Raw genomic sequence first — 17,908 nt, 5'->3', positions numbered from 1 at the left:
AAGTTCAGTATTGCAAAACTAATGCCTAGTTCCTGGCAGTGAAGTTTCACATAAACAGTGGAATGTTGGCTGTTTTAGGGAGAGCAATCAGAAGATGGTGAAAGTAAAAAATGGGGAAGTAAGATTTTTGCACTGTATTTTTTGTTATGCTTTTTGCAGAGTTTTGTGTGGTCATCTTCCCATCTGTATGGAGAGAGGATTTCCAGCACAGTAGGATGGGCACAACAGACAGGTTTGTGAAGAGCGTTTAAACCTATAAAGAGCTGAAAAATAAGGAATCTCTGACTCAACAGAGATGTGTTTTTTCCAGCTTGTGCTGTGTTTGAGGAACATCCCTCCCCTCTTTGCCTTGTCTTCACTAAAGCTACCAAATCAGAAGAGCTGAAACCATCCAATGTACATCACCTTCCATGGGTATATTTTAAAGACACCAGGTAACAAAATCCTGGCTGAAGGGAAAGCAGAAGTAGCTATTGCACACTCACCAATCTTGGAGAACATTGTGCTGGGGCAGATTGAAAGGCATTTCAAGAACAAAGCTATTATCAGGCATAGTCAACATGAGTTCATCAAGGGAAAGACTCGCCTTAGTAATTTGATCTCCTTCTATGATAAGGTCACCCACTCGGTGGTGGAAGGAAAGGATGCGGATGTAATCTTCCTGGATGTCAGTAAGGCCTTTGATACTGTCCCTCACAGCAGCCTTCTGGACAAGCTGTCTGACTGTGAGATAACCAGGTTCATGCTACACTGGGTGATGAACTGGCTTGATGGTAGAACTCAAAGGGTTTTAGTGAATGGGGCTACATTTAGCTGGTGACTGCTCACTAGTGGTGCTCCCCAGGGCTCACTTCTAGGGCCAGTCCCATTCAACATGTTAATGAATCATCTGGATGCAGGAGTTGAATGAAAGAGGTAGTTTCACTGGCAGGTTAACAGGGGTAGCCTCAAGGCAGATTTTTATCCCCATGCCACAGATCGCATACTTTTACCTCCAATTGCAGGCTTATCCCTAAATATCACTTTATAGTAAACAGGAGCTAAGAAATGTCAGGACACTATTGTTCTGCAGAAACTGGCTGCTCATGGCTTAGGTAATTTGCTCCATAATGACTCAGAAGGTCAGGTTAATGGTTGGACTTGATGATCTTGAAGGTCATTTCTAACCTCAGTGATTCCACAATTCTATGATTCTTTGAAACTCATTTCATTTTCCAAGTGGTATCCTAGTTCTACTCAGATCTCTGACAGGGCGATACAAATCTGCCTTGATGCTACCACCTACTGAGGGTTATTCGCAAATTTATCTAACTTTTGCACAATGGGGAATGCTGGGCACAAGCACGAGTCTGCCCATCCATCTGAAGTCCTAAGGACAGCAATAAAACAGCCCCACAACACGGACTGAGCTTTCTGCTCTGCGTCCACTGCTCTGCTGCAGCCTGGTGGCTCACAGGGAGAGTCTTGTCCTCAGAAATAGTGGGAACTGGGTAGTTCCAAACTTAGAAACAGAAACTAAGAGAATAAAATATTGCACTCAGCAGAGAAACTTCTTGAAATATCATAAATCACAGAATCACAGAATTTTCTAGGTTGGAAGAGACCTCAAGATCATCGAGTCCAACCTCTGACCTAACGCTAACAGTCCCCACTAAACCATTTCCCTAAGCTCTACATCTAAACGTCTTTTGAAGACTTCCAGGGATGGTGACTCCACCACTTTCCTGGGCAGCCTGTTCCAGTGCCTCACAACCCTTTCAGTGAAGAAGTTCTTCCTAACATCTAACCTAAAACTCCCCTGGCGCAACTTAAGCCCATTCCCCCTCGTCCTGTCACCAGGCACATGGGAGAAGAGGTCTGGATGAAGAGGTCAGCCGACTGTGCAGCATCTGCGGCAATGGAAAAAAGACTGACTGCATATTCTGAGTCACATCTGACAGCAGATACAAGAATGTGAACCCCCAACTTCACCACAGTAGGGGCAAGCAGAGTCTGTGTGTATTAGGTTGAGAAATAAAGACTCCCATAAGGAGTCTGAAAGGCTGGAAGACTGCGGCTTCTGGCAACAAGAGGAGAGCTCCTGCTTCACCTGCAGATCTGCAGCGACGGGACAGATTCGGCCCTGGTAAGAGAGGAGGGCTGAAGGCTCTGACCAACAAAACTCTGAGCTGCTGGAACCCTGTAGGAGCACCAGGAAGAAGCGGTGAGGGTTAGGAATGGAGACTCCCTTCTGAAAGAGACAGAGGCCCCCATCTGTCATGCTCTGGCATCTAGAGAGGTTTCCTGCCTACCTGGGGCTCAGATCAGGGATGCTGTGGAGAAACTGCTGATGCTTGTCCAGCCCTTGGGCTGTTGCTCCAAGTGATATGGCCAGAAGATTCTCGGAGCATATGAAGCTTGACCACATGGCTTTGGAGGCAATGGTCAAGAGCATGGTATGGTGGCCCAGGCGTTGTCTTCACTGATCCTGCTTGTGAGAGGGACTTGTGGAGGCCTGAATGGATCCTGCGGGTGAACAGCTGGTATAAATAACAGGTTTTTGGCTTTTATGGCCATGGAGACATTCTGTGGATGCCCCATCCCTGGAATTGTTCAAGGCCAGGTTGGGCAGGGCTTTGGGCAACCTGTGCTGGTGTGAGGTGTTGTTGCCTGTGGCAGGGGGGTTGGAACTGGATGGTCTTTAACATCCGTTACAACCCAAACCATTCTGTGATTCTAAGGCAAAATGATGCAGGAAATTCTCACAATTTTCTGGGAAAAAGAGCACAGATGTGTGCCCCTCTGAGGTGCATGTATGCTAGTGAGCACAACAGCATGGCAAACCAAAAGGAGAAATTAAGAGATCCACATGAAGTAACAAGGCTGCAGTCTCATTGAACTCAGAGATGTGGTGGCACAGCTCACCTAGCAGAAGAGCTGGAGAAGACAAGTACAGGCTCCTCGACAAGAATAGGCCAGGAGGGGGAGGAGGTGAACAAAGCATAACATTGTGGACACTGAAGTACAAAGAAATTCTACTTATGCATAAGAAAAGAGCTGTGGTGTTTTTTTTTTTTTTTTTTTTTTTTTTTTTTTTTTGGTTTGTTTTTTTTTAACTCTTTAAGGTTGAGTTCTGGAGCAGGTTGCCCAGAGAGGCTGTAGGGTCTCCATCCTTGGAGATACTCAAAAACAGACTGGGCATGGTTCTGAGTAATGGTCCTGAGCAACCAGTTGTGGCTGACACTGCTTTGAGGAGGAATGTTGATGAGATGATCTCCAGAGGTCCTTGCCAATCTCAGCCATTCTGTGGTCCTTCCATGTCCTGTTGAAGCACTGCGTGACAAGGCTTTGCAGGCCTCTCACACAGCACTGACACAACCCCATCCCCAGTCGTGTCCTGGAACTAATTTATACATCTAATTGGCACAGGGCTATGGTCTGGTTTCCCTCTCTTCTTCTCTCACCCTCTAACCCCTGCATAGCATTCTTGCACCACACTGAAAAATAAACAAGAAAACGCTGCTTCAGGGAAATGACCAAGTGCCATTTGTTGCAGACAGATTGTAAGGACCCCAGGGGTGTCTCAGCAGAGGGGGAACCATCAGTCAAGTGCAATCCTCTGTGAGATACTCCTCTGGGACAAGGAAGTTCCTGGACACTGGCAGGATGCGGCATTACAGGGCACTCTTGCCATGGTGTCTGGTGTTGGAGAAGGTAAATGCAAAGTTTAAGTGAAGACTTTCTGCATTTTTGTCTTGCCCTTTGTCCTCCTGTGGGGCAGAGCATCAGCACTCAGTCCGTCCCCTGCTCCCTCTGCCCAAGTACGGCAGACATGTCAGCCAGATAGCACAAACCCAGCCCCAGTGCAACGCAAAAACCTGTGTGGCCAGCACAGCAGAGGAGAGCACTGGTGTCTCCTGGTGGACTCAAGCTCTGGGCTGGAACAAACACTCTTGTCATACCTTGGGACAAATGGATAGGAGATAAGGACTTAAATGCTAGCGCTTTATGTTGTTGTCCCACTATTGCTAAAGTCTGTGTAGAAAAATACACAAAGGGTTAATCTAATTAGTCAGTTGTACTCCCGGGACTGACAGAAATCAGCCAAATTAGAACTGCCCATCAAAAAGTCTCTCTCCAGTTTACCAGCCTCCAGGGACTGGAGTGGCAACAGAATCCCAAAGCTGTGGTGTTCAGTACAGCGTGTGCTGTCACACCACTGCCACGAGCACTGGCCCAGTGCTTAGGCAAGCCTTGCTGTAAAGACAGCACTGGAAAAGGAAGTCAGTGGCTGGTGCCCCCCTGAAGAGTGGCTGCCCCAGGCTCCCTCTTTCTAACACAACTCTTTACTTTTTCTTTTCTTCTTTTCTTTTCTTTTCTTTTCTTTTCTTTTCTTTTCTTTTCTTTTCTTTTCTTTTCTTTTCTTTTCTTTTCTTTTCTTTTCTTTTCTTTTCTTTTCTTTTCTTTTCTTTTCTTTTCTTTTCTTTTCTTTTCTTTTCTCTTTTATCTTTTTTATTTTCTTTTTCTTCCCTCTCCTTCTCTCTCTCCTTTTCTTTTTCTTTCCTTTTCTTTTTCTCTCTCTCCCTCTCTCTCTCTCTCTCTTTTTTTTTTTTTTTTTTTTTTTTTCCATTGCTGAAAGCCAGCCAGGAACTGTGAAATAATCAGCACTTTTGAGCCCACTGTTTCTCTTGTCTCCAAGGAAACTCTGCTATTATGTTTAATATCAAAATGAGTAGGATTTTCAAGGAGGGAAGTCTCCACAAGGAGCAGCAGGGAAGCATGCTAAGGGGGAGAAGAAGGAGAAGGAGGAGAGAGGGTCCATGAGAAAGCTGCTCGAGTCTTTCTGAGGTGGACAGCTTCTGGCACTGGGTCAGAAAATAAGGAGGCAGAAATTAAATAGCCCACTCTTGTGAGGAGAGAGGGAAGGATCAAGCTTGGAAGGAAGGGACGCACCAGGCTGCTCGTGGAGGGCAGGCAGGGCCGTGCCTTGCTCTCGGGGCTCTGCTCAGTGGCCTGGCAACTTCAGTTTAACAGCAAGCAGGTCCTACCTGCTTCTGGACAGACAACGGGTACTCCAGACCAGGAATCTACAAAATACCTCCAGCACCAAGAAAAACAGACACTTCGCAGGGGCTGTCTTGGGTGCCTCTGCTCCTGTCGCACTGCCACATTGGTAGCTCAGTGCCTGCTGTCAGGAGCACTGAATCCAGCCACTGTGCCATTATGTGTTCTGTTTTCCAGTACTGAGGACCAAGACAGAGAGGGCTCACAAAGCCTTGGGCTGAAGGCACCCTCACCCCTCTTGCTCTTGGATCCTCTGCAGCCCGCCCCATTGCTTGCCCTCATAAGGACAGCACATGCTGAAAGCAATGCAGCCAAAGTGCCTACACAGAAAACTTCCACTCACCAGCCCAGCTGGGCTCAACTCAGCCGTCTTTGAGTTGCTATAGCAGCCCCTGGCAGGGCTTCCCACTCGGTGCAGTGCTAGGGCTTGTCCATTTTTCACTCCCTGACTGGCAGCCAGCTTCCCCCCAGCCAACTCCTGCCACAGCGATGGATGCAGGATGAGAACGGATCTGCCCAGGGTCCAGCCGCTGGCACATGTCGGTGTGAGGGAACCGGCCAAGTGGAGGGGACCATGCGATGGGCAGGAATTTCATCCCCACTAAGCCCTGCAGTGACAGTGATCACTTACTGATCAGCTGGCTTGCAGCCTAAGCCCAATCCTGGGAGGACAAGTCCCTTTCTCTCCAAAGCCCCCTGCTCATACTGATGTCCTGTGACGAGGCTGGCTCTTTCTGCCTGCCCACCAGGCATTTCACCCAGCCCCAAGCACACAGTCCCACTTTTAAAGCACTCCCTTGGGGGCAGTCCCCTCTCCCAAAGCAGGGCGAGAACTATCCCTCCTGCCCTCTCATGCATGTGCCCAAGGAAATCGCCTGCTGTCCTCCAGCCACTGGACCTGGCACCGCTCTTATTCATGCATCCAGATTTGCTGACAAAACCACTCACCTGGAACAAGCGTCAGTTGTCGAGCAGGACAACAGCGGGTCTTTTTCGGCTTGGGGGATTATTCTGAGTTGTTTTGTTCTTTAATTCTTTAAGCTCAAAGGCAGGATGCAGGATTTTCTCCTTAGAAAGGTGCAGCGTTAGCAGAGAGCTCTGAGCAATACCTCCTGAGAGAGGAAAGGAAGACTGTAATATGCTCAGGATACATGGCAGTAGGGGGTGGGGGAGTGGCATGTAGGAGGAGACTGAAAAAATCTTCGATGATTGCAGGAGACCAGAGGACAGCAAGCACCTGTCACCGTGATGTTGCATTTAGTCCACACTGAGTTTAACAATACCAGAGGTTTTGCACTTTCTTCTCCCTCCTCACACAAGCTGCAAAGAGAGTTAGTAGCAACAGAGAGCAGGGAGAGCTGTTAAATGAGAACCAGATCTCATCCCCATCCCAGTCCTGCCCCCTCAGTCTGCTGCCTTCCTCGAGGGTGGCTGTGTGCAGAAATCCAGCCGGCAGCAACAGCTGTATACTCGGAGCAGGCAGGTCCTTCACCAGCCCCGTCTGTGTAAGCAGGGCCTCAGAGATCCAGACACACCTCTGTGGTTTGTCCAGACCGGCCTGAGGGGATGGACATGTGTCTGCGCCTCAGCCAAATAGCTGTAATTTCCCAGTGGTGTGTTAGGCAAGTCACAAGGCAAGAATCCGTTCACTGGGTGTGCAAAGGAAATACGTTAGCAATCCAGCCTGTCAGTGAGCCAAACTCTGCTTTCAAGGAAGCAGGCACTGTCTTTACTCATCTCACTGCAAGAAGGACATCAAGGTGCTGGAGCGTGCCCAAAGGAGAGCAACGAAGCTGGTGAAGGGTCTAGAGAACAAGTCTTATGAGGGGCGGCTGAGGGAGCTAGGGTTATTTAACTTGAAGAAGAGAAGGCTCAGGAGAGACCTTATTGTACCTTACAATTACCTTAAATGAGGCTGTAGTGAGGTGGGGATCGAGCTTTTCTCACAAGCACCAAGTGGTAAGACAAAGGGAAATGGTTCCAAGCTGCACCAGGGGAGGTTTAGGGTTGATATTAAGAGAAATTTCTTAACTGAAAGGATTGTGCAGCACTGGAACAGGCTGCCCAGGGAAGTGGCTGAGTCACCATCCCTGGAGGTTTTCAGGAAACATGGAGATGTAGAACTTAGTAACATGATTTAGTGGTGGACTTTAGTACTAGGTTAAATGTTGGACTAGAGGATCTTGGAGGTCTTCTCCAACCTGAATGATTCTGTGATTCATTGATCAATTAAATATTGATTCCCACTGCACTTGGGAGTCCTGCATTACAAAATGTACACTAATGCATGATGCCAAAAACACAAGTCAAATTGAAGGTGTGAGTGACACATAGTGCTAGCTTCTGGATGTGGTTAAGTGATGAATTATTACCAAAATACAAGCCCAAGGTTCCAACAACACTTCTATTTCTATTCCTGTCAGACACACAACTCACGGGGAGATGCGTTGGTTGTAACCTGCTGGTAGACTTCTCCCTATTTCAGGTGTAGGGGCTTTGCTGTGTGCCCCAGCTTCAGTACACACCAACAGCAGTGCACCGTGTCTGCAGCCAGAACTTGCCATGGAGTGTGACTTATCCAGCAGGGAGAAGATCAAAGCCTCAGTGTCAGGCTCATCGGGCAGAGTCCTGGAACTGAAATCCCCCAGCCCTCTGTCCTCTTTGGACTCTGCGGGAAGGGGAGAGCTAAACCTCCTCAGCCCCATGCTACAGAGAGCAGCTCCCAACACGCACTGGCTTCCTTCCAGAAAAAGACAGACATCAATCAGGAGGGTGATTAGCTGGGATTTTGGTGGATGGGCCATTTGGAACCTAGGGTCTTGACTAGTTCTATCACTCTCCCTTGTTATAACTTCCTCCATCTGCCAAATCAGCACGGACACAGACCATTGCTACATCAGGAGGCAAGGACACACTGTCTGCACCCGACAAATTGCTCGGTCTTCATGTGACTCAGTTGCTCATTTGTAAATGGAGGAAACAGCGCTAGTTTTCCTACTGAAGGATACAGAAGTTCAGTGAGGTCTCAGGTCATGTGAGTGTCAGCTGGGGACTGGAAACCCTAGCCCTGTACTCTGCAAAGTTTCAGTTATCTTTTCAGCAAAACACATATTGGAATGTGAGATTTTTTTTTCTTCTTCTTTTTTTTTTTTTTTTTTCCAAAATAAATGTCTCTGGTTTTGTGACACAGACTCCAGCATTCTGCCTGCACTATGCACCCAAAGTATTCCTGCAGAAATGTGGATGAGAGCCAGCCCAGCAGCAGAGGGAAAAGGAGGCAGATTGTGTAAGTGCAGCCTTGTGCACAGCTCATCTCTGCTCCTTCTGCTGGTTCACGGCCATCGGCTGCCAGTGGGGTGGTCCTGGAGGAAGGACATCCCTTAGTGCGCCTGCCCTGCTTCTCCCAGTGCCTTAGCCAGCAGCTTTATCACAGATGGGTACCTGACTTCGCTGTTAGCTGTGTGCTGCAGGCTTGGGTGATCAGCAGCAGTCAGAAGAGTGCTCTTTGCATGGACAGTGCATTTCTGACACTACCCAGCGAGGGGCAGAGCTGCCACGCACTTGGCCATCTCGCAACAGCTGCACTTTTTTTTTTTTTTTTTTTTTTTTTTTCCGTGAACCTACTTGAAGGAGAAATGGTTGACTAAAGGTGGATAATTGCCTGTTTTCACCTTCTATGCCTGCAGTTCAGCTTGGCTCCTAGGGTCTGTAGTAATTCCTACCCAGTTTCTTAAACCCCAGGTTAATACCTCTAAGCCTCCTTTAGCCATAAACTCACAGTGATTAGTGCCTTAACACTTCTCTTTCACCAATTTCCTCAATGTTTCATTTTGACTTTTACCTACGGCAGTTTCCAGACACCTTCAAGTTATAAAGTAGGACACAGAGCAGCAATCTGAAGCTATGGAGGAGGTGAAGAGCTCTGCTCCCTCAGGATGGTGGCCCTAGTAGAGGGCAGAACCTTCCCAGGGTGGAGCATTCCTTGGGGAACAAACCCCACCATGAGATAAGACCCCGAGACTTGCCTCTTCCCGTGAGTGCCAGGCACACCTCATCAGCCACGTTGCACAGAGGCCATGTGATACTGCAAGTTATCGACAACAGGTATAAGGGAAACTCTCGATGTCACCCTTGTGAGACGCATTGAGAAGAGATGAGACCACGGCTCCTCATGGCACTGAGTTACCGCTCAGTCCACTGAGCTGTCTCTGTGCAGCCATTTGAGAGTGAAGATAAAGAAAGGGCTTGTTGAGAAACAGCCTGGAACAGCTTTTCCAAATCACCTCCCTTGTGATTTTCTCTGTAAAGTGCCTTTCAAACTGATTTATGCTAATCTCACAAGTAGACTAAAAATGTCATATAGGGACAGGGCAGTTTTTTTGGCGCCCACTCCCTCTTTAACACACCCTCAGTCTCTGTCTCTGTGTGGCTTGGAAAGACCTCAGTCCTAAATGAGTGAAGTTCTGGGGCAAGGGCTCTTGAGACAGATTTTTACACAGGGCTTATGGGTTTATGTCTCTCTAAATGAGGTTTGCAGGCCCAGCAGAATGACTACATCTTTTTTACCTCTTTGTTTTTTAAGGGAGACCTTGATTACCTATTTGGTATTTGAAAAGCAGAACACCTAAAGATGGACAGTCAAGTGTTGATTCCTGATGTAATTATAAGGAAAGCCCCACACATGAATCTCTGTTAAAATGCAGTCCTGGCACATTCGGGTTGCTGTATGCAACTCGGATGAAGCATTGAGACTGCAGGATCAGGTTGGGAAAAAACAAAACCCCCAAAAACAGCAGATAGCTGTGTCTGTTATCCCATAGGTTCACTGCTTTACAATCAGCATTTATTGTAAACAGCCTTTTGAAAGAGATAAATCTCTCTGAACTGCTGTGAAAAACACATTAAGGAGCATGCTGCAGTGAATCACCAGGGTGTGTGCACCCTTGTCACCTGAACATGCTGATGAGGAGGTCCGTGAGCAACCCTTACCTAGACCTGTCAGAGGAATGTGGATGGTTTCCGCTGGGGTGTTAGAAAACCCAGTTGCTAATATTCCCACTTGCTAATTGCCATGGGGAAAGATGTGATTTTCTTGTATGTTAAGCAACCCTTCAACTCTTCCTTTCCTGGATTTTGCAATTCTGTGGTCTGGTTCCCCTTGTTACAGTAACCTCACTTTGGGGGCTGGGATTAATTTTCTATCTTGCACTGCTCACTTGGCCCAGGGAGCGTAGTCCAGCCATGACCTTCATTCAAAGTTAGCAGAGTTTCTGCAAATGAACCTCCTTTTCTGTTTCACAGAGCTGCTCAAATAATGGAATTTCCTTCCTATGGGAAATGCCAATATTTCAACATTTATTTTTGCCCTATTTTGAAACAAAAAGTCAAAACTCAAACTCTTGCAACACACGATGTTCAGAAAAATTCTAGCAGAAATGTAAAGAAACATTTTGGCTGGGATCAGGCTGATGTAAATCTGCTCCCACTTGAGCTGTAATGTTTCTTCATGTGAAGAATGCCTCTCATGAGCATATTTTTACCTTGTAGGATAGACTGCAGCTCTCATGTTACACTGCAGCATGCCCTGTTGTGGAGCTCCTGCGGTGCCTCGTCCTTGATGCAGCCTTGAGGATGAGCAAAGGCCAAGGAGAACAGGGCCAGAAGGGCCAAAAGAGATGTGGTGCAATTCTTGCTGACAGGACATTCTGGTTAGAATTTCTGACAGCCAGCAAAGAAAGTAATAGTTAAAAATTGATATTTCTGATGAGAAAAAATTCTCACCACCGATTTTTGACTGGGTTTCAACTGATGAGTGAGACAAACTTGTCTGAACTCCTGCCATATCTGCTGTTCAGAGGTGTGGCCATTTTCTCCTTGGTTCTCCTGAGAGTACATGGGATCGAGAGGTTTCAGCTACGCTGAATGTCAACTCATGCTCCCTGCTCCTCCCAGGCACACAGGGAACATGTGCTGCACACTTGCAAGGGCAGTTCTGCTTCAGGAGGCTGTGTCATTTGCTCCATACCATTTTTCACAAACCTCAGTATATCACTACATATAGCCCCTGTCAGTATGAGCTGCAAATGCCTAAGCTGGTGGTGATGTCCGAAGTCCTAAACCCAGCATTTTGTCAAACTTTTCCACAATCTTTACTGATATTTCCACCGGAATCTCCTGCTCTATCCCCAATATGTTCCTTAGTGGAAACTCACCCGAATTCTCCCACCCCACCTCCCGCTCCATTTTCATACAATTTTTGAAGGACCATAAAACATCCTGCCAGCATGAGAGACAGCATCACTCCTAGGGACTGCTCTTAAAGAAAAAATGTTTTCTTATTGAAACTGTCAAATGCAAATTGGTTCAAAAAGAATATTTCCTGCTGTGGAGAAAGGCACTATTCAAAACTTGAGCTACACAAGTTGGATGTGCCTTGTCACTGCTGGTCTTGGAGCAGCCAGGACAGGCTGCTGTCCCTGCTTTCCCTATCCCTTTTTCCACAATTTTATTTCTGACACATCTATCTAGCACGGCAAGAGGCAATTCAGACAGGCAGGAGCTAAATGCCCATCCTAGCATGAGATGAATGTGACCTGTTCTTATCCCTTCACCTCCTGCCTTGTCTGATTTCACCACATTTCTTCTGAGGGATGCATTTCAAACAGTGAGGCTCAAATCTTACGTATTTTCTTCCACAGTTCAGCGTCTTTTCTGGGGGCATTAACATGTTCAGAGTCTTTCTCACTTTGCCCTTTCTGTCCCCAGCATCTCCTTCCTGCTCTCCTTCCCCAGCCTCCCCACTGATACAGCTGGGTGATAATGGGGCAACGAATAATGGCTGGGGAGAAGAGAATCCCACACAATTTCTGGGTAAGAGTTGGGTACTCAGGAAACAGGTTGTTAGGTTGGCAGCAGCTGCTCTGGAACAGTCTCTGGCTTGAGGGATGTGAGCTGGTCCCTGGGTCCTGGGAAGTCACAGAGGGGGAAATTTAATCTTCAGTGAAGGGTGATGGCAGCCCACAGGATGACCATGGTAGCAGGAAGGCCAGAACTGAAACAGCTTTTGGGTTGAGAGAAAGCTGCAGACCTGCACGTGGGCTATACCATGCTGTATGATTGCGCCTTTTGTGCAGCCAAATAATACAAAATTTGTGAACAATGTTTCTTGGCAGGAGCAGCAGTCCACTGAACAGTAGTGGACACAGTTATTACTTATTCTGAGTGTGGTTTGTTTCTCCGGATGAGAAACTGTGATATAGCACCTTCATGTACACCCTGCTCCATATTAACAGCCTGAAATGCCTCAACTGGCAATTCATTACTTCAGGGGAATGGCTTTCATGGCTTTCCAACAACAGCATGTGACTTCTGGGCATCCTATATTAGTGAGTGGTACAAGCTGGAAAACGTCAAAAAAACCTTACTGATATTTCAAGTAGCTTGGTCCGATGCTACTGTGGGTTAAGTCTGCCTTCTCTGAGCTGGGAAAACAGGATGGAAATACTTCTGCTGCTCCGATGATATATTTGTCCAAATTTAACTTGGCCCATTTTCTCTGGTATTCTCCACATGGTATTACCATTGGCATTATGCTCTTCTCCATTAGTTCCCAACGCTGTATATATGTATATTACAAGGACAAAAGGGACCATTTGTGATCATCTAGTCTGACCTCCTTTTTCAGGACAGGAATAGTCCTGTGTTAATTAATTTTCTTTTAAGTAGAATATACTATTTAGAAAAATTTCTGAACCTGCATTACTCCTTTCTGGTGGTGATGAATTCACCACAATTCCAGGCAAATTATATAAGCCTGGGTCTACCTGACCCTTGAAATTATGCATGATAATTTGGAAGAAGCAGTCAGCTGCTGCTGTAAATGAGCTGAACTGAACTTAGTGCTAATAGTAACACTGCCATTATCACACCAAGAGCCTGTAGCATACCTTAAACAACATTTGCATGTAGACATGCAAATCTGATTTCACAATTTGCTTTCCTTTAGGAATTTATGCAAACATTTACTAGCTTTCTTGAAGGAGAATTCAAAACTACAGGATTTCAGAGAAAACAGCTGTATGGCAATTCTACACCCTTGGCTTTCCTTCACAGAATTTCAGAATCCCCTAAAACCAGCTACTTTCAACCACTCCTGATGGACTTGGTCTTTCATTCCCACCAGTTCTCTCTAGGAAAATCACACTCTACCTATCTCTTCTTCAGAGACTTTTTTTTGTCACTCCTTTTATGACACCCTTCTGTCATGTTTCTTACACTCGTAATTTTGACAAAAAACCTGTTTACCTTGGGGTATAGCCCTACTCTAACACTCAATACTTTGAAGTATCCAGATGAAGGTATAGCCTTCTCCAGAACTGGTGTCTCAGTGACAACTTTTCCCCACACAGGGCTACAGAAGTGTCTGGTGGGCACCCATCACCCAGCCAGGTGGTGTGGATTTGTTGTCTGTGGCTTCCTGGAACAAGCAGGGAGCACCTGACCTGCAGGTATAGCACTGGGCTTAGAATCACAGAATCATTTAGGTCAGAAAAGACCTCTGGGATTATCAAGTCCAACCTTTAACCTTGCACTGCCAGGCCTACCACTAAACCATATCGCTGAGCACCACATCTACACATCTTTTGAAGACCTCCAGGGATGGTGACCCAACTACTTCCATGGGCTGCCTGTTCCAATGCCTCACAACCCTTTCAGTGAAGAATTTTTCCTAACACCCAACCTAAACCTCCCCTGGCACAACTGGGGGTCATTTCCTCTTGCCTTACCACTTGCTGCTTGGGAGAAGGGACTGACCTCCACCCTGCTATAGCCTCCTTTGAGGTATTGGTCCTGTCCCCTATCACAGATCATAAAGCAGAAGGGTGAAGTGGTGGCCCTGATTCCTGTGGGTGTCAGACTGAGCTCAGGCAAGCACCCAGGACCCAAATTGTAGCACAGAGAAGCTTGGAGTGGTGCTGGCTGCACGCTGTCAACAGAGGCAATGCAAACTGTCTCACAGCTCATTACAGAAACTGAGCCAAAGGGAAGGCACGTTCCCAGCTTATCAGGCCACCTCCTCTGTGAGCTCTCTGATCTACTTTTCAAGTGATTGTTCCTGACCTAGGAGAAGCCCCTGAGAAATCTCACAGTTCATAGCCTGCAGCTAAATGGGCATCAGCAAGCAGCCACGGTGGGGAGGCGCAAGCGTGGCACGCGCAATCTGCCTGCCCGGCTGGAAAATTCCACTCCTCTTCATCACTGCAGACCACGCTCGGGCGCTTAGGAAGCAAGCCCTGCCAGCGGTGTGTTTACCTGCCTGCCAGGCTGCTGCTCTGCTTTGCTGCTGTGAATTGTGTCCCATTTGCCAGGACACCTGCACTATCTGCTCAGCGCTCTTTTAGTACCGTGATAAGAAGTAGCTACGAAACAGCATCCTGCTTCCTTTGCTCTGTTTCATTGTATTATTTTAGCACGGCTGACAGTAATACAGGGTAGCTCAAAGGGTGAGGCTCTGGAGTAAGGATGTCAGCAGGACCAGCTTCTCCTCCAGCTCTGGCCAAGCTGTGCACAAGAACCCAGCTCCTTGATGCTTTCTCTCCTGGCACCTCTGCTATGTGAGCAGCTGCGGACATCCCCACCCCAGACCAACCTGAAACCTGCTAAACTTGCGTAGAATTGGTCAAATGACTTACAACGGTGTCTTCTGACTATCAAACCACGAATCCCAAAGTAATGCTAATAAATATTAGAACATTTAGCCTTCCAGTACTGAAGGAATACTGACTGGCTGAAGATCGGAAAGGTTTCAAGTGCTCCCAGCCCCCCTCTCTCTCTGCCACACTTCCGCACAACTTTCCCCCCTCTCCCTTTTTAATGCTTGCGCACTCCCACCCACAGACATGCTCCTACCTTCCGGATTTGCAGCTGTGCTTGCTGTGGGGATGTTTAATCCCCTGTTAGGAGGCAAGAAAAGCCTGCAAGTGTCTGGGTGGAAAGCCTCGTGTTACAATGTCACTGAGGTCACCAGCAGCCACCCATTAGCAACCAATGGGAATAAATCCCATGGGAATTAGGCAGCTGTAATTCCTGGAAACTAGGCTTTGCACTTCAAACGTACTATTGCTGGATTCCTTTCAATACTAAGCACTGAAATACCACAGAAGGCATCTCAGAAGCTTACACGTATAAACAGCAAAGCAAGAAATAAACATTATTCAGACTTTTTCCTGTAACGTTCTGAAAACTTGCAGCCTCTCACTTGCTAATGGCCTCAAAGCACCCAGCTGCTTGTGATCACTGCAGGCACAAGGAAATGCAGAGCAAGTGTCTCTACAACCATCCAAGAGACCAAACAAGCACCTTGCAGCACTAACATATTCTTGGCACTGAGAAGGGCAGTGAGGTGCAAGCAGGATGCATGCTCTGAAGGATTTTACTTAGGTCCTCAGTAACAGGGTTGTTTACTAATGCTTCATTTCCGTGATATGCTTTCCCTTAGTTGGGTTTTTAGATGCATATACATGTTTTATCCACATGCTTAAAATAATGCCTCAAAAAACAGTCAGTGGGGGAGGTCTGTTAGCACTTTCCAGGTCAGTTATTTTAAAATAAGGTATCAGAAGAGGGACAGGGATTTGAAGAAGTGATGCTTGCTCAGTTTAACCAACATTTCCAGGCAACTAGCACATAACATAATTCTCGAGTTCTGGTTAAAGTGCATGTCTTACATAGCCATGGCAGAAAATGTAAAAGAGAGAACAGGAGTGAGTGAGGTGACAAGCTCGATGTCCTGCCTTTACTTACATGAAGCCCAGAAGCAAAGCTGCTTCTCAAAGGTCACAGGCATGTGAGCTTCATGGATTTGCATACATTTTGTAAGATAAACGAATTGTATTAGATATATCCCATATCCTCATCACCCATTCCTGTGACAATGGGAAATTGTACAGAATATCTGAATACCAGCAAAAAAAAAAGTGTATTTCTGAGCGTTGAAAGTCTTTTAGCACCTTTAGTGCTTTCCCTGGATCAGAAATCCTCTCCAAGTTTAGGATCTCCTCTGTGGATAACAAAGTCTTGATGCAAAATCAATCATCACACTGATTATTACTTTTACAAGGTTCTCACCATACCTGCATGCAGTAGACCTGAAGCGAAGAATCTGGAAGTCTTGGGAAGCAGCAGGGAGCTCAAGTTCACTCAGGGGCCAGCCTCTGCCTGCTGAGGCCAAACGACAGCATCTGCAAACTCCCAGCTGCAGAGGAAAGCCAGGCACTGAGCTATCAAAGATGGAAAGAAATCCTTTGGAGAGGAGCAGTTATCCACAAGCCCCACACAGCGTCACATCCGTGGCTTGCTCCTTGTGCCTTCTTGTGACTTTGACTTCTGCCGGCCTCCAGGAGCAAGGCTGTGCTGTTGCCCTCCCAGTTGGGCTGGGAGCCAGGGTCGGCACGAGCTGCAGTGGAAGGAACGCGGCGGTCCCCGTGGCTGAGCAGCATGCACAGATAGCGGCATGGCGAGAGCAGACGGCTGGCAGGGCTCAGACCCCGTGCGCTTGCTGCTGGGAGATGTTGGGCAAGGGCTAGGGAGGGCAGCAGGATCTGCTGGAGGGGAGAAGCAGGAAGGAGCCAGGAGGCCTGAGATCAGCTTTAGTAACACTGAGAGCTAAGGGAGACAGCTTGTCCTGGGGAGAGAAGTGACTGCAAGTCACAGTGATAATAATGCTGTTTGATATTAATGATGAACCATTTGCAAAGTCAGAACAGAGGGGGCCCTTCTCAGAGCACACAGACAGGCACAGAGGTCCCTGAAAAGTGCCAGACAACCTCTTTCCTGAGCCCTGAACAGGGACCAGCTCCTTGCTGGCCTAAGATGACCCAGTGGCAGGGCAGAGCTGCTCAGCACCTGGCTGCTCCTGCATGGGAACATTCAGCTGATGCTACATGGTTTGTTGCACATACATCCCACGTACCAATGCATGAAGGTGTTGCTCAGGTTGCTTTCAAGAGACTGACTACTTAACGTCTACTTCTACAGAATCACAGTGAGCACCACAGCTCAGAGGAGGAAGTTTGGAAGACGAAAAAAGTCATAAAGAGCCTGGAAAAGCTTCTGCATGATTTTGCAACACACTGGACTAGCTACAGCCTGTCCCTATACTGCAAAATCTTGTATTAAGGGAGAAGTTAAGGACTCGTGTATTCTTTTGTACAATACATTCTTCAAGAGATTCATCAGATAGTACAGAAGCAACTAGAGAAAGAAGCATAGGAGATAAAGATGACTCGAGTATTACCCAAACTCACAACAAAATTGACTAACTGAAATGAGAAGAACAAACACTTAATTACACTGCAGTTATACCCAAACTTTCAGTTCTCATTTTCTTTTAGTCTGTAATTGACTGGTTAAATCGTCTATGATATCTGAACAGAAACAAGTGTAAAACATTTGCAAGGTGTCTGACAGTTCTGTGAAGTGTCTCGTGCCTATGGCTTTGTGCAGCTAGTCCACACAAGCAGCTGAATCCAGTGTGCTGGGGAATGTGCACAGATTCACGTCCCTGAAAGAAGTGGTCTTCAACAGCATTGCTGTGGTTCTCTGGAAATCGTAGGTGCGACAACAACATACAGGCTATGTTTATTTAGGCTCATTAATTCAACTGATCAAGAAGAGCTGAAGACGTGACTTGAAGTAGTCAAGTGTCATCAGAAGACATGAAGAGAGGGCATATTAATTTAAAACAAATACAGAATAAAATTCTACAGTTGGGAGCTGAAGCTAGACATGTTCAAACTAGATACAGCCCTTTACGAGCAACAATTTTTAATCACTATCGCATGCCAGAGTATCAGAAAAGTCCTTT

At 46.9% G+C, this 17,908-nt stretch overlaps 1 protein-coding gene across 5 annotated transcripts in view; it reads right to left on the bottom strand.

Annotated features, from left to right (window-relative positions):
* The window catches only part of LOC311423990 (excitatory amino acid transporter 4-like), a 38,887-nt gene extending 22,469 nt beyond the window's left edge, over positions 1 to 16,418 (bottom strand). For 2 of the 5 annotated variants that reach the window (XR_014685959.1, XR_014685960.1), the window contains exons 1-2: positions 16,176 to 16,418; positions 5,992 to 6,155 (exon numbers count right to left, since the gene is read on the bottom strand). The gene's annotated coding sequence lies outside the window, so the exon portion shown is untranslated. Of the gene's footprint in view, positions 1 to 5,991; positions 6,156 to 14,952; positions 15,000 to 16,175 lie in introns of those variants that run through there. The other 3 variants (XR_014685962.1, XM_084498698.1, XR_014685961.1) reach the window with 3 other exon arrangements.
* Positions 16,419 to 17,908: the final 1,490 nt, after the last annotated feature.

This window comes from Aythya ferina, assembly GCF_964211825.1.
Source record: "Aythya ferina genome assembly, chromosome: 26".
Classification (NCBI taxonomy): Eukaryota; Metazoa; Chordata; class Aves; order Anseriformes; family Anatidae; genus Aythya; species Aythya ferina.
The sequence above is the reverse complement of the archived record's forward strand: the minus strand, read 5'-3'. Positions and strand labels throughout refer to the sequence as shown.